The sequence below is a fragment of the Narcine bancroftii genome, chromosome 4 (genome assembly GCF_036971445.1).
Source record: "Narcine bancroftii isolate sNarBan1 chromosome 4, sNarBan1.hap1, whole genome shotgun sequence".
In the NCBI taxonomy this organism is placed as follows: Eukaryota; Metazoa; Chordata; class Chondrichthyes; order Torpediniformes; family Narcinidae; genus Narcine; species Narcine bancroftii.
Genome location: NC_091472.1, coordinates 26,626,780 through 26,654,067, shown reverse-complemented (window position 1 = coordinate 26,654,067; position 27,288 = coordinate 26,626,780). Strand labels below are relative to the sequence as shown.

General features: G+C 43.7%; 1 protein-coding gene across 2 annotated transcripts in view; it reads left to right on the top strand.

Moving 5' to 3' along the window:
- The window catches only part of LOC138760415 (alpha-actinin-2-like), a 134,891-nt gene that overhangs the window by 36,644 nt on the left and 70,959 nt on the right, over positions 1–27,288 (top strand). Inside the window, exon 1 of one of the 2 annotated variants that reach the window (XM_069930983.1) lies at positions 6,382–6,518. The exons of the other annotated variant lie outside the window; for it this stretch is intronic. The gene's annotated coding sequence lies outside the window, so the exon portion shown is untranslated. Of the gene's footprint in view, positions 1–6,381; positions 6,519–27,288 lie in introns of those variants that run through there. 2 annotated transcript variants of the gene reach the window in all.

Here is a 27,288-nt window from a genome sequence, read left to right as displayed (position 1 = left end):
GAGGGTAAAGATGAATGTGGTTGTTGGAGGTTAATCTTCCAAGCCACAGGACACTGCCCCAGGGGTTCCACAGGACACTGCCCCAGGGGTTCCACAGGACACTGCCCCAGGGGTTCCACAGGACACTGCCCCAGGGGTTCCACAGGACACTGCCCCAGGGGTTCCACAGGACACTGCCCAGGGGTTCCACAGGACACTGCCCCAGGGGTTCCACAGGACACTTCCCCAGGGGTTCCACAGGACACTTCCCCAGGGGTTCCACAGGACACTGCCCCAGGGGTTCCACAGGACACTGCCCCAGGGGTTCCACAGGACACTGCCCCAGGGGTTCCACAGGACACTGCCCCAGGGGTTCCACAGGACACTGCCCCAGGGGTTCCACAGGACACTGCCCCAGGGGTTCCACAGGACACTGTCCCAGGGCTTACCATTTTTTTTTTAGCTGTTTTATCAATGACCTTCATGAGATTAGACATAAATACAGCATGGTAACAGGACATTTTGGCCCACAAGTCCATGCTGCCTAATTTGCACCCCATTAATATACCTCTTGGATACCTCTTGGTATGTTTTGAATGGTGGGAGGAACCTGGAGTCTCACACAGACATGGGAAGAACATACAAACTCCTTTTTTGACAATGCGAGATTCGAACCCAAGTCTGGTCCTGATCACTGGCACTGTAAACGCATTGCGCTAACTGCTACACGCCCCGATGATATTGAATTTGCGCTCTTAACTCTCGCACATGAACAAACTGAACTCCAATATGCATGCACCAACCAAAAATTTCCACATGCACACAGAAATCAAGAAGGCCACACCTAGCCTAAGGACCCCGGGACACCAACTAACAAGGTAAGTATGCACATTTTGGCTCTTATGTGCCCTGTATCTCTGTTATAGTTTTTCAAATACAACATAAACCACGTAAATTTTATTTTTTTTCCTTTTTTTTTAAAGAATTTGGTGGTATTTGCAGATGGATGCAATTCGCATAGGTCAGGGAGTACCTGTAAATTGTTTGCATGTGATCTAAGTAACAAGTTACATAAAATCCACAGAAGTTTGTGGTACTGTACTAGCTATATTCAATAACAGATTTTAACCATTCACCCTCAATATCTAGTGTTTTTTTTAATATCCATATATTGGCAATGTTTGTGCAGTCATATTTCTTAATTTAAGTACTCAAATTTTTGCAAAATAGATGATCGGTTTTTTAAATATTTTATTTTTGATTTTCAAAAATAGACAGAAAATCTTCAGTAACACAATATATTAAACTTTTTTTAACCAACAATAACAAAAAGAAAAAAGTTCCTCCTTCCATACATGCAAATCCACACACCATCAGAGCTTACATATCTTTTAAATATATAGAAAACTCTTGGGAAAATCACTTTGGGTATGTATAATGTCAGAATTAACATTCCTTTTTGTTACTGTATTTGGGGCCCCTATATTGTCCAGGTATGGCTGCCAGAACATTACAAAAGTGTCATTCTTTAAATTATGAAATTATTTCCATAGGTATACAGCTGTTCATTTGGCAGTCCATCGTGCTATAAGTAGAGGGGAGTTGGACTTCCAAATGATTGCAATGCATTTTTGCTACTTCCAGTGCTATTTTTATAAATGAGATTTGATATGTAGTCAATTTTTTGCTTATTTCAATAAAATTGCCTTGTAAGTATAGCTCTGGGTCGCCGTAAAGCCCACTCCTATTATCCTGGTTCATTTTTCTGCAATTTCTTGCCAAAATGGTCTCACCTTCACACACAACCACATAGCATGCAGGAAAGTTCCTGTTTCATTCCACGTCAGAAACACATCTCTGAAATTTCTGCTTTTGATCTATGTAATTTCTGTGGATTAAGACATAATTGGTCCAGAAAATTATACTGAACTAGTCCATATTTAGTATTTATAATTGATGTCATGCTGTCTGTACACCAATCTGATCAGTTTCTTTTGGAGATTACTGCACCCAAGTCCAATTCCCATCTGATTCCCATCTTTCCCTTGACCTCTGCAAACCTGGTTTTGCACTTTCATTGTGGAGAACATAGTACATTTTTTGTTATAAATTTGGGTGCATTCCCCATCCAGACCAATCGTTCTATTTCAGGTGGGGTCAACGCTGATTAAAATGAATGATTGGTGATTCTTTTTTTTCTCGAAGACACCGGCCACAATGCACAGCGTAAAAGTGCATACTTTGGGTTTGGGGGTTGAGTAGGACAGGATGGGTGATGGAATGAAAGGGACCATATAACAACTTTGGAAGTCCTTCTCTTTTGCCCACCTGGAAGAGGCAACAACAGAACTGAAACAAACTGGATCCTTGTGACTTGTTCCTTATCAACATCTGAATCAAACCCATGCATTGCAACTGCTTGAAGTGGACATGAAACTTGATTCAAAGATAGAAATGCTTTGAGATTCAAATTTTCAATGAGTGAAACATGGTTTCCCCATCTTTCCTTGACTGCATGTCCTCAAGTACTTGATATTTTTACCTTGGTGAGGTGGGATGGGTGGGGGGGGGGATGGAATTATGACTGCCTACCCTATCAATGCCTATCACAAATTTATCGGGTATTTCCTCAACATCCAATGCTCCAGAGATTTGTTGCAATATTTTTGAAATTCCTGACAAAATCTCTTCCAACATTGATGTAAAATCTGAGCCTTGACTGAGATTTGTCTTCCTTGCATTATGCATTTTCAAATATCCTTTCAAGTCCATTTGGGAAGAATTATATACCATCTTCATTATCAGAGAAAAATAATAGTGCAAAAGGTTGGCATGTTTCCATGCCTAGATGATTTGTATTCCAGGCTCGTAAAAGGGACTTGGCAGCTGAGGACCCACACAGGCTGCAGGCTGCTGGAGCCTGGCTTGTGGGAACCATATTGTAGCAGTTCTCATCCTTTTTCTTTCCACTCACATACCACTTTAATTAATCCCGAACCCATAAGTGCTCTATGATTAGTAAGGGATTGCTTAAGGTGAGTGGAAAGGGAAGGTTGACTGGAAATCAAAAGAGAGCCTGAGAGTACAGCAATGGTACATAGAAATGAATAAATGTATTCCATTGGAAAAAATAACATAAATTAAAAAATAAAGTCACATTATTTGAACAAATTTGGGAACCGTACATGGAACACAACAGAGAGGGCCTACCGCGGACCTCCACCCCCTAAAATGATAGAATGAGAAGAAGACGAAATGAACTGACCCAGTGTGTAAAAGTAGATGACACAATTTTCTTGTTTATTTTCATTGTGTGATGACATTGTTTAATGGGTTTATTGTATTGTATTTGTTGAACGTTTAATGGGTTTGGAGGGGGGTGGGAAGGAGGGAGGGAAAGGAGGGGGAGAAAGGGGAGAAAATGACACTGTATATTCAAGAGGGAAATGTTTGTGTGTATTTTGGTTAATATGGTTCATAGTGTGAAAAATAAAAAAAACATTTAAAAAAAGAAAGGGAAGGTTGAGAATCACTGCTCTAGACCCAATTGATTCTGAAATATTTTGCTTGAGAAAAATTGTCATTGGCCCATTTCCTTTGGAGCTATGAAACCATTCACATAACGAGTCAATTAGGTATGATTAAAACAATGATTTTCAAGCCTTTTTCTTCCACCACATAACCATCTTAAGCAATCCCTTACCAATCAAAGAGCACCTATGGATAGGGAATTCTTAAAGTATGTGAGCAGAAAGTAAAAGGACAAGAACAACTTAATATAGGGACTGGGATTCAAGAGGGCGCTGAAAATGTCCTGATCCTATTGGAGGTTTGGCACTGGAAATTCTTGGGCCATGTATGCTGTGAGTATGTTTCCTCTCATTGGTGAGACTAGATGTTGAGGGCATAATCTTAGAATAAGGTGTGATGCAAAAATAAGATAAGGAAGAATTTGAGGTCTGTCATTCTTTGAAACTCTGTGCCACAAAGAGCTGTGGAGAGAGTCTTAAGTCTGAGATAGGCTTCTAATAAATAGAGGAAGTAGACTGGAGAAACATAGCATGAGCCATGATCCTGATGAATGACAGCAGGCCAAAGGGGGTGAATGGCCAACTTCTTTTCCTACTTTCTTTAGTGTTACGGTTAAATGAACTGTGTGTATAATTCAATTTGTTTTATTTTACATTCAAAGTCCAACACTGAGCATGTCCTGATTTATGGTCTTGGATAAAGCAATCATTCAGGATAACTTATTTAACACAAGTTATGACAACAGCTGCAAGAAGGCCTGGCAATAGAATAGAGGATTTTGCTGATGGATTTAGAATTAGAGTGAAGCATAAAAGTCTGTGTAGACAGTTTGGGTTGAATAGCCTGTTTCTGAATTGCATACAGCATGTAATCTTTTATAAAACTCAGCTCACTGCCACCTCGTCAAGGACAACTGGAGATAGGCATTAATTGCTGACATCCCATGAGTGAATAGGACAGAAATATGGCTGCATACTTCACATTACAATTGTATGAGGTCAGTGTTGACAACTTTACATTTTAATGCCAGTTTTAGATTGCTCAAGGGGTCCATTAACTGAGTTTAAGGTATCCATTTTCATTACTTTAAGCTGATACAGTTTAATCATTATCTTGTTGATTAGTGAGAAAATGACTTCTTTGCTTTGATCATTTAATTTTGATTTCTCTTTTAATTTTCTTCAAGTGAAAGGGTAATATTTTCTCTTGTCTCTCTTACTGAAATGGGATCATTTAATTTTTTTTTGGTTGCATCACAGTTGTCACTTGCCTTTCTTCATGTATCCCACCTTTACAAACTGGAGGCCACATCTTTTAAACATGTCACTTTTGCTTTCTTAAAATGTTTACATCCTAACTTTGAAATATTTCATCTTGTAAATTGTTTGCATGAAGTATCTGTCCTGCCCTTATCATTGAGTTGTGACCAAATCAAACTGCATATGAAAGATTTCCTCTATTGTACAAGCCTATTTGTATCCCCTAAAATATTTACAGACTGACAAATGGATCATTAGAAAATGTTATTTCTCCAACTTGTCTGCAAATGACATTATGCATGTGCTCAAAAGTAGATCATTTTTGTATTGTTAAAACTTCATGGTCCATTTTATGTCTGATAGTGAGAAGAATGGTGCTCTCTGATTCCTTGTGGATGTCACCATTCAGATCTTCATACATTTAATTTTTCCTCAGTTCTTTCCAGTGGGTGAAATGCGCAAGTAGTAGGTGCTTGGAACTAGGAAGGGAAGAGGGTGAAAATGGGTGAATGGGGGCAAGGAGGGGAAGTGTGGGAGGGATAAAGATGAGGGCTGCTGAGGTAGATCAGAAAGACCAATGAAGACGAGCAATAAAGACGACCTAAACCTGGAAAATTCAATGTTCAAAGCTTTGGGTTATAGATTACCCAGTAGAATATCATGCATTAGTCAATTGTCATCTCCAACCCAACGTAGCACTTTGGCCTAGTGCAAAGCGTGCAGACATGCAACCAGACAGAACATATACAGACAGACAATATGTGTGCAGGACAAGTATTTCATCTCTATAAATAAATTTTAAAAATTTGTGTTGTGCATATGAGAGTCTCGGAGTTCCTTGGGTTGTTCAGCATTCTCACTGCCCGTAGGAAGAGGCTGTTCCTCAGCCTGGTGGTGCTGGCTCCGATACTCCTGCATCTCTTCCCCGATGGGAGCAGCTGAAAGATGCTGTGTGCAGGGTGGAAGAGATGACTTTGCACGCTCTCTTCAGACAGTGATTCGGCTAGATCACGTTGATTGGAGGGGGGGGGGGGTAAAGACCCCTGCTGCCATCCTCTCTGCCGCTCTTAATGGTCCTGTGGATTGACTTCCAATCCATTTCTCTGCAACTGATGCAGCCGACCAGGAGATGTTGAGTGTCCATGAGAGGTTATTCCTTTAGTTTCCAATGAGAGCCTCACCCTCGTAGTGGAGAAGGCAGATGACAGACAGGTTGGAATGGCATGCATCTGAGAGCTCGGGATGACCATTTGTGGTCCGAGTGCAGGGATTCTGCACATCATTTGCCTACTCTGTGGTTGGTCTCTCCGATGTAGAAGATGCCACACCGGGAACACCAAATACAGTAGACAACGTCAGAGGAGGTTCCAATGAATTTTTGTCACTAATCCGATGCTGATGTGAGTTGGGATCAAATTGCCACCAGTTGTTAGAGCTCGCATTTGACATTTGTCAGACTCTGTGTCCTGCAGTGCATTAATCTGTTTCCATTATTGTACAGTTTCAGGTAACAGTAGGGACATTGTGCTGTAATAATGAAATGCATTACAATGTAATAGAAGATGAGACATTTTGAGGAAGGTGTATAAAATAAGCAATATAAACTGGTGTCAGAGCAGCAAATGAGATTAGCTGATGTTAGCTGAAATAATTGAATAGAAGCAGCTAATGTGTGATTAAAGAATGCAACAACCTTTGTGTCAGCCCCAGTGCCTAATTGACCTCCTTCAGTAGTGATGGTGACATTCGGTAAGAATTAATTACAAATGGCTTTGTGACGAAGTCACTTTGGAATGATAAACTATAAGTTTTTTATTACTATTAATTATCGCTGTTAACTTTTTAAGTCAATTAAAGCAGTTACTGAAATCCACAAAGATTACAGTCTTGAAGATAACTTACAAAATAGTGTTGTTAGATCCCCCTGTGTGAAGTTGCGCTGTCTCATTTTCAGCAAAGTCTCTTGCAATATCTCAAACCATCAGGAAAGAGGCCAAGGTGCCACAAGACTCGCACCTCCAGGTTCGGGAACAGCTGCTCCCCCTCCACCATCAGACTCCTCAACGACAAACTCAATCAGAGACTCATTTAAGGACTCTTACTTGTGCACTTTATTGAATTTTCTTTTTGTTCTCTCTGAATTGCACAGTCAGTTTGTTTATAGTCATGATCTGTTTTCAGTTCTTTGATTGTTTACGTTTTTTGCACCATCAATAAGTGGTAATTCTGCTGCACCCGCAGGGGAAAGGAATCTCAGGGTTGTATGTGATGTCATGTATGTACTCTAGTGACAATAAATATGAAATTTGCTGGTGCTTACCCTCACACCTACTATCTCAGGAGATGCCCTCAGCACTCATCCAGCCGCTGGAGAGTGAGGGTGCTTCAAGAATGGATACTGCAATATATGGGCTTTCTGGTGGAGAACGATAACTGGAGACATGTATTTTGCAGGGAGACCAAAGGTTCTTTTGCCAGGAGATTACTAGCAAAGGTTCTGTAAGAAACCGTAGTAATGAATAATGAGTTTATTGTGATGTACATAAATGCATTGAAAGTTTTACTTGCCTCAGCTTGCCAGGTACAGAAAACACATTCATTTAAGGTAAAACATAGACTTCTGTTGGCACCAGGGTTAAATGAAAAAACAGAGAAATGCTGGAGACACTCAGCAGGTCAAACAGTGCCTTTATATAGCAACGGTGATGATGCATCACCAATGTTTCGTGCTTGAGCCCTTCATCAAGGTGGAGGGGAAGTATGAGAGATGTCTAAACAAAAGGGGGGTGAGGGTTGGAGATGATAGATGGTGGGGGGGGGGGAACACTACAGAGGGGAGGAGACTAGGCTAGGTGGAGAGAGAAAGGAAGTAGGAACTGGAATAAGTAGTTAAAGGGGGAGATGGGGGGAAAAGGCAAGCTGATTTTAGGAGATCACTTCGCCCAGCACCTCCTCTCCATCCGCAACAAAAGCGACCTCCCCATAGCCAACCATTTCAATTCTGAGTCACACACTCAAGCTCACACGTCTGTCCATGGCCTTTCACTCAACCCCACCCTAACCTCCCGCAGATTGGAGGAACAACACATTTTTCGTCTGGGCACTCTCCAACCCCAGGGCAAACACCTCACACACCCTCCACCTCCTCCAAGACTTAAGATTCCCCGAACTGGACTGCCTCATCTTCATGATAGACGTCCAATCCCTTTACACCTCCATTGCCCACACAGAAGGCTTCAAGGCACTTAACTTTTTCCTGGACCTCCGACCTGAGCAGTCACCTTCCACCACTACCCTTCTCCACCTGGAAGAACTTGTAATCACTGATAACAAATTTTCCTTTAACTCATCCTACTACCTCCAGATTAAAGGAGTACCCGCATAGGCCCCAGATATTCCTGCCTGTTTATGGGTTTTGTGGAGCAAAATATGTTCCAAGCCTACAAAGGCAAGACCCCGCAATTTTTGCTCCGATACATCGACGACTACATTGGGGCAGCCTCATGCACCCACGGTGAACTTGTCAATTTCATTAACTTTGTGCCCTATTTCCACCCGCACCTCAAACTCACCTGGTCCATCTCCGATGACACTCCCTTTTCTGGATCTCTCTGGTGTTTATTACAAACCCTCTAACTCCAACAATTACCCGGACTACTCGTCCTCACACCCTGTCCCCTACAAGGACTCCATCCTCTGCTCTCAATTTCTCTGTCTCTGCCGTATCTGCTCCCAAGACGAGGTCTTCCAGTCCAGAGCCTCTGAAATGTCTGCCTTCTTCCACAACGTGGCTACCTCTCCACCAATATCAACTCAGTCCTCACCTGCATGTCCTCCATACCCCACTCATCTGTCCTAGCCTCCCCCCACCCCTAGACACAATTAATACAGAATCCCCTCGTCCTCAACTACCACCCCACCAGCCTACGCATCTAACACATTATCTGATGGAATTTCTGGCACTTACTACAGGACCCCACCAGCAGACACATCTTTCCTTCTCCTCTACTCTCAGTCTTCCATAGGGATCGTTTGCTTCGTGAATCCCTTGTGCAGTCTTCCCTCCCCACCCATTGACCTCCTGGCACCTTCTACTGTGGTCTTAGGAGGTGTAATACCTGCACCCACACCTCCCTCTCCACGGTCCAAGGTCCCAAACAGGCCTTTCAGGTGAAGCAACACTTTACCTGTACCTCTAAAGAACTCATTTACTGCATCTGGTGCACCCTCTGTGGCTTTCTCTACTTCAGAGAGACCGGTCGCATATTAGGAAATTGCATCACCCAGCACCTTCTCTCCGTCCTTAACAAAAGTGACCATTTTCAATTCTGAGTCAAGCTCTCAAGCTCACGTCTGACAATGGCCTTTCACTTACCCCACCCTGACCAGCCGCAGAATGGAGGAACAACACCTCATTTTTAGTCTGTGCCCCCTCCAACCCCAGGGCATGAACATGGAATTCACTGCATTCCACTCATCAGCTTGCTTCCCCACCTCCCTTAACTTCTTCTTTGGCTTGGCTTCGCGGACGAAGATTTATGGAGGAGGTAAAAGTCCACGTCAGCTGCAGGCTCGAAGGTGGCTGACAAGTCCGATGCGGGACAGGCAGACGCGGTTGCAGGGGAAAATTGGTGGGTTGGGGTTGGGTGTTGGGTTTTTCCTCCTTTGCCTTTTGTCAGTGAGGTGGGCTCTGCGGTCTTCTTCAAAGGAGGTTGCTGCCCGCCAAACGGTGAGGCGCCAAAATGAGGCGATATCAGCCCACTGGCGGTGGTCAATGTGGCAGGCACCAAGAGATTTCTTTAGGCAGTCCTTGTACCTCTTCTTTGGTGCACCTCTGTCACGGTGGCCAGTGGAGAGCTCACCATATAACACGATCTTGGGAAGGCGATGGTCCTCCATTCTGGAGACGTGACCCACCCAGCGCAGCTGGATCTTCAGCAGCGTGGACTCGATGCTGTCGGCCTCTGCCATCTCGAGTACTTCGATGTTAGGGATGAAGTCGCTCCAATGAATTTTGAGGATGGAGCGGAGACAACGCTGGTGGAAGCGTTCTAGGAGCCGTAGGTGATGCCGGTAGAGGACCCATGATTCGGAGCCGAACAGGAGTGTGAGTATGACAACGGCTCTGTATACGCTAATCTTAACTAGTTATTCCAGTTCCTACTTCCTTTCTCTCTCTACCTAGCTTAGACTCCTGCCTCCCCCCCACCCCACGGGTGTTTTCCCTTCACCTAGCATCTTTCACCCTCACCACTCCTCTCCTCCCTTTTGTTTGGACATCATTCATGTTCCCCCACACCTTGATGAAGGGCTCAAGCCCGAAATGTGGGTGATGTATCTTCACCTTTGCTACAGAAAGGCATTGTTTGGCCTGCTGAGTTTCTCCAGCATTTGTGTTTTTTCACGCGTTAACTTAATCAGAATTACCACTAGAAAATATTTTAAAATGATAATAAATGCCTGAGTGAAAATAAAAAAATAATAAATACATGATGCAGCCAATAAATGCCAGTACTTACAGGAATTCTGCAGTCTTTTGTCTCTTCGAAGTCTGTCGCCCTTGTTGCCAATCTTTGCATTTGTTGTCTGCCCACAATCTAGACTGAGAGGGTAATTAAGATATTGAGTCATATGAAGGCTTGGTCAGGTTAGCAAGGTGTATTTTATTCCGTAAAGGAATTAAATGGATGTATGGTCATGTGATCATTTCACGTGCATTGGTTTTTTAAAAAATGTATTTATTTTTAATTTGTTGGAAGTTTGAGTTCCCCATCTATAATGGCAGGAGTTGAGGTTGTGTCTCTGGATCAGTGGTCCAGAAATTTGGTTGCTAGGCTAGTAACCACTGCAATACTGGACCTCAGTTCTCAAAATACATGTACCTGCTCCAGTGGTGTGAAGGAAAAGCAAATGGAGTCTTCTGTCCTTGAGTGTGGAGTTTGGATGACTTCCACAATGAAGCAGTTATCAGGCTGGCTGCATTGGCCTGAAATTATCTGGAAGCCAGGAATCCGTGAATAACCATGACCTTTCCTTCTACAGGCATTGTAATCGTGTACATGTTTACATGTTTGATATCACAAACTGCAATGAATATTATCTTGGTGAAGCCCAACACATTGAGATTGGTCCTGTCTGAAAGCTAGCTAGAAATGTATCCTGTATTCCTGTGGATATAGGTTGATTAAATCTTGGATGTCAAGTACTTCTCTACCACATCCCACCAATCTCCATGTGATGCCTCATTCAGCAAATGCAAAACAACATGGTTGTGCATTTTAAGATGACGGATGGAATGTCAATCAAACAGACTGCTTCATTCTGGGTGGTGTTTTGTAGCTACAACATTAATTTCAGTACGAGTCCGGGTCAAAGCTCTGGGCGAAAATGTTGTGCATTCCACCACAGGAGCTTTATTACAAATAGAACTTCACAAACGCCTCAAAGATTATTTGAACATCACCACAGTCTATTTATGTGAGTTTACTGTGAACAAATTGTTTTGCATAGTCCACACTACAGCAATGACTGCCTTTCTGAAGGATCTCGTTGACCATGAAGGCCTCTGATGTCCTGAAATGGCAGGTGTAAAATAGGATCAAATATCATTTTCCTCAGCAGAATAACTTTAACAGGAAAAAGCGAGGAGAGAGCACCCAAAATTCTGACCTGTGGGGGAAGAAAAAGGGGGAAAGGAAGGAATATTTATGCAGGGAGCTGTAACTTGGACACTTCAGCATAAAATACTGTAATGTGGCGGTCCGCAATTGTGGAGATCGGGCCGGCACATCGCGCGGCGGAAGACGCGGACAGAGATCACTAAAGCGACTCGCAGGACAACGAACCGGCGGGGGTAGAAGCTTGGGCAGCATCAAAGTGGCGTTTGTCAAGCTGCCCAGCTAACTCAGCAGAAACAGGCTGGGGAAGAAGGGCATTCATATGCATGGATGTTCCCGCCTGCTATTTTTATTCACATGGCTGACTTAGTCAATCAGCAAAAATGGCGGGAACTTGAATAGTATAAATGCATCCTTTCCGTCCCTAATAAAGGAGTGAGCTTAACCTGCCACACTGTGTGTATGTGTTTCTTTGTAGCGGTCGGCTACAGTACTATCAAGCCATATTTAAAGTATTCCATCCACACATTGATATTAACCTGCAAGATGTGTCTGATTAAAATGGAAGAGAGCATCTAGAGACACACGAGAATGCTGGAATGTGAAGCTGGAAGTTCTCAGTGAGTAAAGCAGCATCAGTGGGGAAACTAGTGGAAAGGAGTTTCTTAGGGATAGAATTTATACACATTTGGAAATTGAAGAGCAGGTGATTGGTCTTTCCAATTTAATTGAGTAGTTTGAGGAGATGACAAAGCAGATTAATTTTCTACATGGACTTTAGAATGCATTTGACAAAATCTATTGTCGTTCGCTAATTCAAAAGATGATTATGCATGGGCTCCATACAATGTTCCCTCTAATGTTTTGTAGTCAAAGTGCGCAAAAATCTTATGCATTTTTTTTTCCTGTGACAGAAGTCAATGTGCACTGAATGCTTGTGCAAATGTAAACTTGAAATTGTTTCAAGATAATTTTGGCATAGCCTATCTCACAGTTAATAAAACATTATTGGCATGTTTTAATATACATGTAATACAAGTATATAAAAATGTTTGGCCTGGAAGTCAGCCTGAAGAAAACTGAGGTCCTCCATCAGCCAGCTCCCCACCATGACTACCAGCCCCCCCACATCTCCATTGGGCACACAAAACTCAAAACGGTCAACCAGTTTACCTATCTCGGCTGCACCATTTCATCAGATGCAAGGATCGACAATGAGATAGACAACAGACTCGCCAAGGCAAATAGCGCCTTTGGAAGACTACACAAAAGAGTCTGGAAAAACAACCAACTGAAAGACCTCACAAAGATAAGCGTATACAGAGCCGTTGTCATACCCACACTCCTGTTCGGCTCCGAATCATGGGTCCTCTACCAGCACCACCTACGGCTCCTAGAACGCTTCCACCAGCGTTGTCTCCGCTCCATCCTCAACATCCATTGGAGCGCTTTCATCCCTAACGTCGAAGTACTCGAGATGGCAGAGGTCGACAGCATCGAGTCCACGCTGCTGAAGATCCAGCTGCGCTGGATGGGTCACGTCTCCAGAATGGAGGACCATCGCCTTCCCAAGATCGTGTTATATGGCGAGCTCTCCACTGGCCACCGTGACAGAGGTGCACCAAAGAAAAGGTACAAGGACTGCCTAAAGAAATCTCTTGGTGCCTGCCACATTGACCACCGCCAGTGGGCTGATAACACCTCAAACCGTGCATCTTGGCGCCTCACAGTTTGGCGGGCAGCAACATCCTTTGAAGAAGACCGCAGAGCCCACCTCACTGACAAAAGGCAAAGGAGGAAAAACCCAACACCCAACCCCAACCAACCAATTTTCCCCTGCAACCGTGTCTGCCTGTCCCGCATCGGACTTGTCAGCCACAAACGAGCCTGCAGCTGACGTGGACTTTTTACCCCCTCCATAAATCTTCGTCCGCGAAGCTAAGCCAAAGAAGAGAAGAATACAAGTATGATTGCATTCAGTAAGTTTAATTATTACTACATTATTTTAGGTAACTAACCTTTTGTGCGCACCTTAATTGCCTTTGTGCACTGGTTGCACACGCACACAGCTTTGAGGGAACAGTGACTCCATGGGAAGTTCATAGTTTGGTTCAGTAATTGGCTGACCTGTGAAAACAGGGTAGTGTTGGAAGGACAGAGGCTTGGCACTTGATGCTCGGCAGGGATCAGTGTTGAGGCACCTGTTTGTGACACATAAATGACCTGAATGAAAAATTAGGTGTGAGGGTTAGTAAAGTTGCAGATGATAGAAAGATGGTTGAAGTTGTGAATAGTGCAGGGGGTTATCAGAGTTTATTGTCATGAACAAGTCACAAAATTTGTCTGGCAGCAGCTTCTTAGTGTAAATATTCATATAAAGGACCTTACAAAAATATATTTAAAAATAAATGCACGAAAATTCAAAGTAAGGCAGCATCTGATTCGTTGATCTTTCAGGAATCTGATGGCAGCGGGGAAGATGCTGTCTTTATGTCACTGAGTGCTTATCTTCAGGCTCCTGCATCTTTTTAACCAATGGTAGCAGAGTGACTATATAGCTGTGCCCCCAGAGCTCTCTCTTCTACAGTACTCCCCAGGGTCTTATATTTACTGTTTTGTCATAGACCAGCAACAATAGAAATTCACCAAGACATGGTTATTTTTAAAACAATATTTATTAATAATTACTAATAATATAACATCGCCCTTAAATTTACCCCAACTACGTGTGAATTTACTTATGTGTGTGCGAGATGCCCAAACCATTACAGCTTGGGCACAATTCTGGAAAGTCATTCCAAATTTCAGTCTTAGAAATCCTGTGTTGAAACTCAGATTTTTTAAAATGATGCACAGAAGTAATCACGAAGGAGGTGAGAGACTGAATGATCAGACTGTCAAAAACCCACAAATTCTTGTTGAATGCTTCCAGAGAAATGTCTTTTCATGTGAATGGAAATGTGTGACTTCCATGATGCTTCCAAACCCCAGGCGTAGGTCAGATAAAATCTCCATCACAGTGCTCTTAATCCAATGAAGCAATTCTCCTGCTTCTTTTACCTAGATATGGGTCAATCAAAATAACAGTGACAATGGTCATCGAGGTTCAATAATTCCCCTGACAAGGAGAATCAGCAGAATTGTCCATTTCACACTGTCAGTTCACCTCTTGTGTTCAGCAGATGGCTGGCTAATCAATACTGAATTCTGTTTCTTCAAGTGTCCCAATCACATGACTCATAACGTCATGCCTCTCTCTCTCACCATCTGTTTTTCCTGAATTCTTGGTTCTTCTTCCAAAGCATCGTCAATACTTAACGGTGCCACTATGTTTCACCACAACCCGTGAATGCTTGCAACTTGCATTAATCCTTAAAATTACAGTTACTAAATGAAATGCGAGCTTGTAATATTACAGAGCAAATCCTATCCTGGTTTGACTAACCAAAGTGCAGCACAACCTACTTATCAAAGTTAAATTCCATTTGCCACTAGCTTCCTAACTGATCCTGTTGTAAACTTGTATATCCTTCCTCACTGTCCACTACACCACCAATTTGGTGTCATTTGCAAATTTACGAATCATGTTAACTGCCTTGCTATCCAAATCATTAATATAGGTAGCAGGCAACAGTGGACCCAGTACTGATTTCTTCAGCACACCCATTGACCTCCAATCAGAAAAGCTACTCTTCACTGGTATCCGGAATCTCCTTCCATTTAAATCAGTTTTGAATCCGATTGATCAGCTTATCTTGGATTCCATGTGAAAAACCCTGGTACCTGGCACCTCTGGGGATTGGTAGATGCCAAATAAGTGAATTTGCTGATTGTTTGAGATTGCATGCTGTGTGGATTGGCACCGATTTAAAATGTTTGGGTTTTTTTTGCCTATTTATTTTCTTTTTTTCTAACCAGTTGCTTGAATTCTGGATAACAAGGATTTACTGTATAATGTATACTGCCCTGCCCTCGTGAGTTAGCTTGGTCATCTCTTCAAAACAAAAATTCTATTATAGAATCATAGAACAACTACAGCACAGAAACAGGCCTGTTTGGAAGTAGCAGGTTCAGAGAGACGAGTCTGGACACACGTGTTACAATCAAAGGTAACTTTATTGAACACACGGGAAACAAACAGAGGAAGGTGTCAAATGATACTTAATTACTACTTCAAGATACAAGATTCAATTTATTGTCGTGTAATAAACCTATGTCATATTACATGAAATTGCTTTTGCCTGCAATAAGGCAATCAGAATCTCCATCGGCAGAAATTCCCTGAAGTGCCTCTTACAGAGAAAGAGAAGCAAAAGAGAATCTCCCCCCCCCCACAAGTCACTGAGTGTCCGTAGATTTTCCCCCAGCACATCCGCAGCCTCCATAGCCACACAAAGTCCAGTCCAAACCATTGGGAACCCGAAATCCAGATTCAAACCTCCAGCACGATCAGGAACCTTTCAGCGCCTTTGGCACCCCTTTGAATCCTGGTTCTGATACTTGGCATCCCTTCAGCCAGTTTCGAGCCACTTTCCAGCAGTGCGCAGTTCAGAGCAAGTCCCCCGACAGCAGTCTCCAGCCATGGGTTCTTTGCCTCAAGTCACCAGCAGACCGTCAAATATGCGAGTCCCCTCACTGGTCTGCCACCATGGGCACTGTCTCGTGGGTTGTCTCCTCTGCATCTCCTTCTCAGACGTGGGGTGATCTCTCTGATTTTTGGTGCCCTGCACCAGTCCTCTGCTTCCCTGGAGTCTGCAACCCCTCGTGGCTGCTGCCGATCAGAGGCACTGCCATCTTGGGCACAGATCCATCAACCCTGGTTGGACCCTGATAGCAGTACATGAGACAAGACAAAAATTATAACTGCGTAAGCAGGCACAAGAGATTCCAATACTGGTGGCTGCTTTCTCTACCACACTATCCTGCACGTGTACACACTCATAGACAGGGACTTTCAAACACATACCAAATTCCTTGTACCAATGGGGGATGCAGCTTTACAAGCACTGATCTAGCGCGGCAGGGAATGATAACAGCCTAATGGGTGTAATCTGATATTTCGCTTTGTTCCAAAATGGGATTCTATTTCCCTGGCAGAATCTGAATGTCATACTTCTGCCTCAGTCTTGTAGATGTCAGCGGGGAATTTTTGGGGGAAAAACCTTACAACTGGATCTGTTCCTGCAGAGGCCACAGGAACCCCCTTTTTGGATGCTGTGAAGATGGGAGGGAGTGTCCTTGGCAATCCTGCTTTGTCTGCCTTGGCGTCTGTATAGATTACAGCCTCAACTAGAAACTGGTGATGTCACTTGCACTGGGACGTGCTCCCCAACAGAGCAGAGATTTTATAATTGGCATCGCGTTGCTATTGTCCTGTCCTGTCCTGCCCTGCATAAGAACTCTTAAACTAATACCTCACAACTGATGATGTTCCAAAGAGATTTATAGACAAGTATCACCCTGATACTGTTACAGTTTTCAGCAATTTTCATATGTAAAAGTTAGAGCCATTTATTGTGAAGAAATATTCTGAAAATATGCTGGAAAAAATGTGGGGCATTGTAACAAAGCATGTCAATTGAGGTGGAAGTCACACTTCATGTTTAATTCCAAGTATCTGGATAAGAGACTGAATACAGATGATCTATAGTTTTCTGAGAACTCCATACTTGCTATAGAGGTACAACATATTGAAATTTCAAAAACTCAGATCCTGCAAATTAGAAATAAGAGAAACTTCAGGCACATGGTGGCACAGTTAATGGAACAAATCCCTCAAACCAGCAGAGGCCAGGGTTCACGTGCTGTCTTAATGGTGTTTCCATTTTCTCTCTCTGACCTTGTGGGTTTCCTCGAGGTGCTCCAGGTGTCCATTTACACTAATTCCAACATGTCTAAGGTTTTAAGACGTCGTTTAATCAAGGGAAACTCAGTCTTTGAGAGTAGAAGATGTGCATATAGTTCATTTGGTTAAAGGCAGAGGTGAGCCCATATTTCTGGGGTATTGTATGGAGCTTTGGAAACCTGAGTTATTGGAAAAGGTTGCATAGGTTGGGATTTCAATCCCTGCAGTGTCTGACAACAAAGGGAGATTTGATAGAAGAATACAAAATTATGAGGGCCATAAATAGGGTTTATGTGATCAGACTTTTTCCACTGAGGCTAGGTGACACAACAACTAGAGGACATGGATTAAGAGTGAAAGGAGAAATGTTTAAGGAGAACTTTTGGGGGAACTTGGAAAGATCTTACACCAGGACTGTCACAGACTTTATCAAAACAGTTGCTGGCTTGTGTGTCCCTAAAATAGTTCAGGGTTTTCCCCAACCAGAAGCCCTGGATGAACAATGAAATCCAGAGCCTGCTGAAAGTCGGATTACAGGCATTTAAGACTAGAGATTCGGATCAATACAGAAGGGGCAGTATGACATATGAAAAGCTATCTCTCGGGTGAAGTGGAGATTCCAGATGAAAATTGAAACAACCAAGGTCACCCAACAGCAGAGGCAGGGCCTAAATTACATAACCTGCTACAAAACCAAATCTGGTGCAGTGGCAGACTGCAAAGCTTCACTCCCAAAAAATCTCAATGCCTTCCAGGCCCAATTTGACTCCAGCAACATCCCTCTGCAGCCCCACATTCCCTGATAATCCTATTCTGTCTGTATCCAAGGATGGCATGCAGAATGCCTTCATGAGAGTGAATCCGTCCCGGACTGATTACCTGGCTGAATATGAGAGATCTCTGCTGACTGACTTACCAGTGTATTCACAGATATCCTCAACATCTCACTCTAGCCGGGCATGGTACCCCCGTTTCAAACAGGCGTCAATCATACCAATACCCAAGAAGAGTGGAGTAACCTGTCTTAATGATATCGACAGTAGCACTTGCATCAACAGTGGTGAACTGTTTTCAAAAGCTGGTGCTGAAGCTCTTGTCTGAGCAGCGACTTAGATACATTCCAGTTCGTCAATCATAGCAACAGGTTTATGGCAGGTGACATCTTACTGACTCTACACAAAACCCTGGAACACCTGGACAGCAAAGATGCATTCATCAGGATGCTCTTCATCGACCACAGTTCAGCATGTAACATCATCATCCCCTCAAAATTGATCAGCACTAGGAACTGGTACTCAACACCTTACTATGTAATTGGATCCTGGATTTCCTCAACTCTAGACCACAATCAGTGAAGATGGCTAAGAACTTCTCTTCCACAATCTCCATCAGTACCGGAGCATTACAGGACAGTGTTCTTAGCCCCCTGTTCTACTCACTTTAGACCTATGACTGTAGCTCGTTTAGACAATTATACCATCTACAAATTTGCCAACTATACCACAGTAGTGGTAGAAAAAAAGATGATGTATCAGCATACAGGAGGGAGATTGAAATCTTGGCTGAATGACGCACCAACAACAATCTTACACTCAATGATCACTGGTATGCGATCCAGTGATCATTGGGATATCAGAGGTGGAGAGTGTGAGTCAATATCTTGCCAGATCTTTGCTGGACCTACCTAACACACTAATGGCATCGTGAAGAAAGCACGTCAGCGCCTCTACTTCCTCAGGAATTTGTGTAGGTTTGGTATGACACCAGAAAAACTGGCAAATTTCTACATATGTATGGTGGAAAGTGTGCTGACCAGCATTGTATGGGGACACCAATACCCCTGAGTGTAAAGCCCTCCAAAAGGTAGTGGACATCACCAGCACTATTGAGAGTATCAACAAGAAACAATGCCATCTGAGAGCAGCAGCAATGATCAAGGATCCATACCACCCAGCAAACACTCTGTTCTCGCTGCTGTCATCAGGAAAGGGGTATAGGTGCCACAAGACTCACACCACCAGATTTAGGAACAGCTGCTACCCCTCCACCATCCGAGTCCAACAAGAAACCCACTCAGCAGTTAAGGACTCTTAGTTGTGCACTTTTGATTTTTTTTTTCTTTTATTCTCTTTGAATTGCACAGTCAGTTTATATTTGTTATCTGTGTACTGTTCTTTATTTGTTTACATGTGTTCAGTATGTTGTGTACAGTTTTTTTGCACTACTAATAAGTGGTAATTCTACCTCGCCTGCAGGAAAAAGAATCTCAGGTTTGTATGTGATATTATGTATGTACTCTGGACAATAAATCTAAAATCTAAATCTAACTTCTCTCAAGAGTGTGGAATGACCTCAGGATAAGTTGCTCTGGGGTTTTTTTTGGATAGTTTTCTTTTTTCTTTAGTAAAGTATAATATTTTTGATGTCTTTTTTATTTTCATCCAGTGCAGTGGAGGGGGAACCGAGTTTATACTGTTTGAAGTTTTGTCTTGATACATATACATATGTGATATTGTATTTTCAGTTTCATTCCCTTTTCTTCAATCAATAAAAAACAATTGAAAAAGAAAGATTGTGGTGTTATGGAGGACTCCAAAAACCAGCAGGAATAGATATGCTCCACAATACAGGGTTACTTAAACAAAAGTAGTTTTTAATTATACTTGAACAAGAAAACAGAATTAAACTTTAACTTATTGATTAACCTACCTGACCCACTTAATTCCCCCCTCTAATACTAACTGCAGGTGTGTGTAATGTATATTTAAGATTAGAAAAGTTCTTTGGATCACAGTCCAAACTCACTGGTTGCAAGCAATTCTTGTACTGTGCACAGAAGTTAGCATTAACAAAGTTCACCAGGCTTTGGTGCTTAACAGGCAAATGGTTACCACTCAGGAGGGTTCTTGCTGGTTTTCAGAGAGAGATTCCTTTTCCAGTACATCGGCAACTGATTCCTTCTCAATCAGTCTTGCTGACGAAACTTGTCCTCTTCAGGGTTCTCCAGATGATCCTCTTTCTTTCAGGTCACCTTTCAGACCATCAGTCTTCTTTGACCAGGCAGCCTTCCAGAGTTTGCCAGCTTGTCCCCTTGGAACTGATTTCTGTCTTCTCTCTTTCTTTTTCACACCCTCTCTCTGAGAGCAAAACTATTCTGCCTCTGCCCTCAAAAATCACATGCTCTCCCAGGCAAGCTGCTGTCCATACTTTGTTGCCTCTTGCAAAAAGCACTCTGCAAAAGTCTTGCAAATATTCTGTGTTTTAAAATGTGTGTGTGCAAGCTGCTCTAATAATTCCTCCCAAGCCACCTCACAGTGGAACGATCTGCCAGCAGAGATGGTGGATCGGGTTTGATTTTGACATTTAAGAGAAGTCTGAATAGGAAGTTGGATTGGAGGAGGAAAGATGGGACAAGGCAGAAAATATTTCACCATGGAATAGATGGGCCAAAGGGCCTGTTTTTTTTGTGCTGTAGTGTTCTGTGGGGATGGACATTTGAGAAGAACGTGTTAGTGCAGCTTGGAGGGTAATTCCTGCTTAATGGTGTTGTTGGGGATATAGAGAAAATTAATCTTCCTTGTTTTAAACTCCAGACTCGTGCATTATTTATGTGGTTGAATTTAGTTTTCAACATCTGTAGATTAGTTCATCACTGCTTTCTGACATCCTTGCCATTAAGCATCTCAGGAAATGTATCAGGTGCCAAAGTCCAGCTCAAATCTTATAAGTACTTGTCCTCAAGTTATTGAAATTTATCCTGAGAGCTGTCATCACTGGATAACTCAGAGTTATCAGATATTCAGTATACCTGAAATTTTGTTTTGTACATGCACACGAGGCTATAAACTCCCTGTGTGAGTGAGGTGGGGAGGGGGGATCATTAATGTCTCTTTCCCTTTATATAGAATTCCTTTCTCCTTCTTTCCATTTATTTTTGTCCATCTCGGAGATTTTTTCTTCCATTCTTTTATTTTTCACTTTGGGCATTGTCCTTATCTTTTTAATCTGAGCATCTCTGTGGTTTGTTCCATGTTGCGTTATTATCTCCATGGTCGTAGTAAAAATCTACTGAACAATCTTTAACTGTTTTCAGGTTGCTGCAGAGTCCTGGCTTGATAACATACTGCAGTGGCTGCTAATGGCAGACAGCAGCACTACTGAAATGAAGTACGTCCACACAACACGAGGGTGAACCAGTAACTTTATTTGAATCTCTCGCAATACTTTTAGAGGACGACCTACTTCGTATCTGGGGTGTGCTGGTCGAAAGGAGTGACGTCAATGCGTTGCAGAGTCACTGCCTGCCCAGTGATGTGCAACTAGGAAGTGGTGACATCTCCCAGGTAACGGGTGTCGCCAAAAGCAAGCTTCTCCTGAGAAGAGCAGGGGGGGCCTACACCATCTTGTACCAACCGACTGGAGCGGTGATTTCGGCCCGTAAAACCGTGCGGTCGCTTGTCCCGCTATAACTCCACCCACCACCCCCCCAGAATCGTTTACACCCTTTGAGCAAGTCACAGTACTGCCTTTAGGTGGGCAGCCTCTAAGTCTCACCTAGGGAGCCGAGACAGGCTAGCCTGAGTCCAAATGTGCTGCCTCGAGGCGGTCAATGGTAAACATATCTTGTTGCCCACCAATATCCAGGGTGAAAATGGCACTGTCCCGCTGTAACACCTTGAATGGGCCTTCGTAGGGGCATTGCAGGGGTGTTCCTTGCTGTCTTCTGTGAATGAAAATGAAGTTGGTGGACTGTAGATCCACAGAGACGTGGCAGGGTGGAGATCCGTGCCGGGAAGGTGGCGGAGGTTTCTGTCTACCCATCTGTTCTCTTAAGTGCTGGAGGATGTCTAAGGTTGTGGGCTGGGAGGGTTGAAGTGAATGTCCCCTGGGAAGGTATCCGGAAGAACCAGAAAAGGCCAATAGATGTAATAATGGCTGTTTTCAGGTCGTCATTAGAATGCACTGGAATCTGATGGTACCCTTTGACGAGGTCCACCTTCGAGAACCCTGGAGCCATGTAGCAAAGTCTTGGATGTGTGGAATGGGGTACTCGCCACACAGATGCCAACCACCTGAATTCTTCTGGACCATGTGCAGCGTGGACGCCAAAGGCTATTTGAACAGCGAGCGATACTCAACTCCTCCATGGCAGCAACTTGGTCTTGGCTTGGAGGAGTTTGTCCTGCAGAATGCGCTGTGCCCGTGCGTACACTGGTGGTCCGGTCCAGTGGTTTTGATGTGGTGCTCCACACCATGTGCTGGTTTAGTATCATGGAAATTGGGCTCCTACAGTGATGGATACTTGGCCAATAAATGGGCATATTTGTTGTCGTCTAGAGCGTGGATGCTCAACAACAAAAAGGAACATTGCCATAGCATGAGGGGGTATAATTGGAATGTGGTAGCTTTGACCAAACAACTTCTGTTCATGTCTGCCAGGAGCTTGTGTGCCCGGAGGAAATTGGCTCCGAGTAGGGCTTGACTAACTGACGCAATCGTACACTTCCAATGGAAAACAGTTCCCGTGGCATGGATTGTGACCAGACCTGTGCTGAAGCTTGGAATGGAAGAGCCGTTGGTTGCCTGTAAGGGGAGACTCTTGGGGATTGTGCTTGAGCTCAAAGTAGGTCAGCTAGATGAGGCTTGTCTCTGTACCCGTGTCAATTAGGAAATCCCACTTTGTTCGCTGGACGCTGAGGTATAGTAGGCCTTTATGTGGTCATCCGCCGAGGCCACTTTCAGCGGCCAGCCTGTTCATTTCTCATCGCTGTGCTCTACTTGGTGTTATGGTACAAGCATGGAGGGACATACCGCCAGGTGTTGCAGCCTCTTCTGTGGTGGTAAAAACAGTAATCGCTCCGTTTGTTTGAGTGCTCATTGCATTGCATTTGGGCCGCGGCTACTGCTGGCGGAACTGATGGAGGGAAAAACCCTGCCACAGGGGCTGAGCCGGAGACACTGATGGCATAGATTGGTTGTACGTGTATCAAGCTCTGCTGCAGGGTCCGGAAAACCCTTTCTGCTTCCTTGGCTACCTGATGTGGGAGGCACTGAATTCCATGGAAGCTTGGACAGGAACAAGGCCTCAAATGAGAAACAGTTTGTGTGTCCGTCCATTAAAGCCACCATTTCGTGCATGAGCTCGGAGGGGATTCTATCACCCAGGTTTTGCATATTCAGGATGTGGACAGTGCGCTCATGCCGGCTGAGTTCCAGGCAATCGAGGAGGAAACACTGGAATTGTTCGTACTTGTGGTGCTTTGGGGGATTTTCAATGAAGGAGCTTACTTTGGCCACTGACAACGTGCCAGAACTTGGTGTCCTCCGAGACCATGCCTCTGACCTGGAACTGGAACTTGACCAGTTGTAACCAGTTCCTGGGGTGGCTGGCCAAGAAGGGCAGCAAATACACGGCCACAGCATTGGTCGCAGCGGTTGCAACTGTAGTGGTAGCAGCATCCTGCAGTTTGTCGCATTTGAGGTGTGTTCCAAAGACGCTGGAACTTTCGGGGTCACCACTGTGGCAATTGCTAATGGCAGCGCTACTGAAATGAAGTACGTCCACACACACGAGGGTGAACCAGTAACTGACTTGAATCTCTCACACTGTGTTTAGGGGATGACCCACTTCCTGTCTGGGGTGCGCTGGTCAATGGGAGTGATGTCAGTGCATTGCAGAGTCATTGCTTGTCCAGTGTCGTACAACCAGGAAGTGGCGAGATATCCTAGGCAACACATGTCGCCAAATGCGGGCTTCTTCTGAGAAAGGAAGGGGGGCCCATGCCATTTTGTTGCTCATAATTTACATTAATGATTTGGATGATGGGGTGGTTAACTGGGTAAGTAAATACGCAGACGATACAAAAATAAGGGGAGTTGTGGATAGCGAGGAAGGTTTTCAGGGATTACAGAGGGATTTGGTTTGTTTGGAGAGTTGGGCTGAAAGATGGCTGATGGAATTTAATGTAGAGAAGTGTGAGGTGCTTAATTTCAGTAAAAATAATTGAAATAGGACATATGTAGTAAAGGGGAGGACATTTGGGGAATGCACAAGTACAAAGAAATCTTGGAGTTAAGGTGCAGGGTTTCTTGAAGGTGGATTCTCATGTTGACAGAGTGGTTAAGAAGGCATTTGGTATGCTGGCCTTCATAAATCATAGCATAGAATATAGGAGCTGGGAAGTGATATTGCAACTGTTTAAGGCGTTGGTGAGGCCAAGTTTGGAGTATTGTGTTCAGTTCTGGTCTCCAAATTATAGGAAAGATATAGATAAGGTGGAGAGGGTGCAGAGAAGATTTACAAGGATGTTGCCTGGCTTAAAATACCTAGAGTACAGAGAAAGATTGAAGAGGTTAAGACTTTATTCCTTGGAACGTAGACAGTTGAGAGGGGATTTGATAGAGGTGTTTAAAATTATGAAGGGAATAGATAGACTAGATGCCAGTAGATTCTACCCCCTGAGAGCAGGGGAGGTTGATACAAGAGAACACAAGTTGAGGGTAAGGGGGCAAAATTTTAGGAGAAACATTAGAGGATGATTCTTCACTCAGAGAGTGGTGACTGAATGGAATAATCTTCCGGAGGAAATAGTTGAGGCAGAGTCAATTCTTTCATTGAAGAGAAGGCTGGATATATACATGGGTAAGAGGGGGTTGGAGGGTTATGGGCAGAGAATAGGCGGGGGGAGCTAGCGGAGTTGTTTGAGTAAACTGGTGTGGACTTGTAGGGCCGAGATGGCCTGTTTCCATGCCATAAACTGTTGTACCAACAAACTGGAGTGGCAAATCGGCCTGTCTAACTGTGCGGTCGCTCAGCTCACTCCAATACAGTAAAATCCCCATTATCTGGCACCTATGGGGACCACAGATGCCGGAAATGCAAATTTTCCTTTTGGCTGGGACTCACTCTTCCGATGTCAAATTAGTACACTATTTAAAAGACAAAGGACAATGCAAAATGTAAAGTAATTTGACAAAAAAATCAGTATTGTAGTCTTTAATTCTGTAAAGTTCACTTTAATCAAGTAATTCCCATAAATTACAAAATTTAAATTCAAAACCCAGTCGCTGGCGCTGTACCAGTGTTGCACTAGCCACCATGCTAACCATGCCCCCTCCCCCAAGTTTACATGTAAAATACTAATATACTTAATACTAATAAAAATAAAGACTCTTACTTGGCAGGGATAGGGAGACATTTTGGGAGTCGCCCCAGCGGCGAGCGGCATAGGTCGGTTCTTCATCCTGAGCGCAGCCATTACATTCAAACACTATTTTATTCAAACATGCTGCAAGCGGGACACAACTTTCCTCACACTCACCTCCACGCAAGTGTCCCGGTCAGGCCCTCGGCGCACCTTCCTCGTGCCCAACTCACCTCACGCAAGTGTCCCGGTCAGGCCCTTGGCGCACCTTCCTCGTGTCCAACTCACCTTCATGCAAGTGTCCCAGTCAGGCCCTCGGCGCACTTTCCTCATGCCCAACTCACCTCCACACAAATGTCCCGGTCAGGCCCTCGACGCACCTTCCTCCCACTGACCACCTGGCTCACCTGCACATAAGTGGTGACAACGAAAAGAAGGCACGCACTTTGAAGGGCATTGCTAGTTTAGCGGGGCAAAGCTGTGCATGACCAGTGAAGTCTCAGTGCTTCCCTGTGAGGTCCATCTAGTTGTATTTATTTGAATTTGTTTATTTCTTCAATTTTTTTGCCGATTGTTTGAATTTCTGCTTGATTGAATTCCGGATAATGGGTATTTTACTGTAATTGCTTTAAAGTACGAGGATATTCCTTCACTTTATCCCCTTGGTCCCCATATTTTCTTACAGTTATTTTCCTATTATGCCTATATTCAGAATAATCTTAAATGTTGACCACGGTGCAGCCTGACCATAAAAGAGAAATCAGACACTTTATTCTCTTGGTGAGGAAGTGTCCGATATTACTGTTTAAAATCTTTCACTCATTTCATTTTGAGTCTGTAGCGGCTAGTACGGTAGAGCTCCTAAAGTAATACAAACACACATGCCAGATTAGTCAACTCAAGACTGACTTTATTCTGGTTTTACAATTTTCTTTCATACCCCACATGTCCCGGCCTCCATAGGACAAGGCGGGACATTGCTAGTGGAGTGCTTCTGAGCCATGGGACCGGCAGGTTTAAATTGATCCTTGAGAGTGTCCCGCGCCTTCCGGCGTGATACTCAGCAGGACAGTGCGCCATTCTCCAGCACGCAGTACCGCTCTGTTAGGTGAGTATTCACCTCTTTGTATAGTTGTTCCGCGGCCCGCAGAACTGTGCCGGTGAAGGTTTGCGACCCCGCGCTGCGCGCGCGCTCAGCCCGCTCCACGTCCTTCATTCTTGACAGCTGTTTTCAGAAGAAAACTGTGTTTCTCTTTACCCTGCTCTTTCAATTATGGTTCACCAACTCATTTTAAAGTAATCTGCAGTCCACATCTTTTCATACAATTGCTGTGATTGTGCCTGAGGCAGTGGAACTCTGTGTAACAATTGGCATAAATGATCAATGATGGTAAAAGACTATAATGAGACACCATTTTTTCTCACCTCTTGAGACTGTAAATTAGCAGTGTGAATATTACAATGAAGTCAACTATTTGTATCCTGCACTGGATATCACTCTCTGGCTAGTGAAAACAATGTTTAAGGCTGGCACGAGGTCAGAAAAAATGAAGGAAGGGGAATTTGGAGGATTACGAGAATTGAAGAGCTTTTGAAGCTTGTGATCTTTGATTCTTGAAAAGATGGGAGGAACTTTTTGTTGAAGCACTGTGTTAACAGTGATGTCTAAATGTGAATCAGATCACCTTGAGCTGGGGTAGGTCATTGCAATTGGAGAGAAATCATTCAATGTAATTATTGCTATTCTAATTTTATGAAAGTGCATCACTGTGCATTTCCTACTTTGCCTTGTATTTCAGAATCAGAATTTATTGTCATGAATGTGTTCATGCACCTCTTTCCCAATGGGAGCAACATGAAGAAGGCATGGCCTGGGTGATAAGGGCCTGAGCTCTATCAGGAGTATCCTGGTA